Here is a 378-nt window from a genome sequence, read left to right on the forward strand (position 1 = left end):
ATAAATGAATGCAGAGAAATAGAAAAAAAGTTGGCAGATAGGTAAACAGGAAAAAGAGTGTGACGGATAGGTGAAAAGGAAGAGCGAGGGCGATGGATAGGAAGACGAGAACGGTAAACAGGATAATGGAAAGAGAAATTGACGAATAGATGCATAAAAAAGACCATTTGGTACGTAGAAAGAGAGGAAGACAAATAGATAAGTACAAGAGGAGCTAGGCAATAGATCGATCACAAGTATATATCCAATAGATGGATAATTAGACAGAAAATGGACGATGAGATATATAAATAAGTAAAACCGAGAGAGACGAAACGCGAAACAGTCAACAAAACAAAAATACAACAAAACCATTTAGGATAGCAAGAGAGGTTGGGG

General features: G+C 37.0%; 1 protein-coding gene across 1 annotated transcript in view; it reads right to left on the reverse strand.

Annotated features, from left to right (window-relative positions):
- LOC119585053 (zwei Ig domain protein zig-8-like) overlaps nucleotides 1–378 on the reverse strand; it is an 81,188-nt gene that overhangs the window by 22,209 nt on the left and 58,601 nt on the right. The window lies entirely within an intron of this gene.

This window comes from Penaeus monodon, chromosome 19 (assembly GCF_015228065.2).
Source record: "Penaeus monodon isolate SGIC_2016 chromosome 19, NSTDA_Pmon_1, whole genome shotgun sequence".
NCBI lineage: Eukaryota > Metazoa > Arthropoda > Malacostraca > Decapoda > Penaeidae > Penaeus > Penaeus monodon.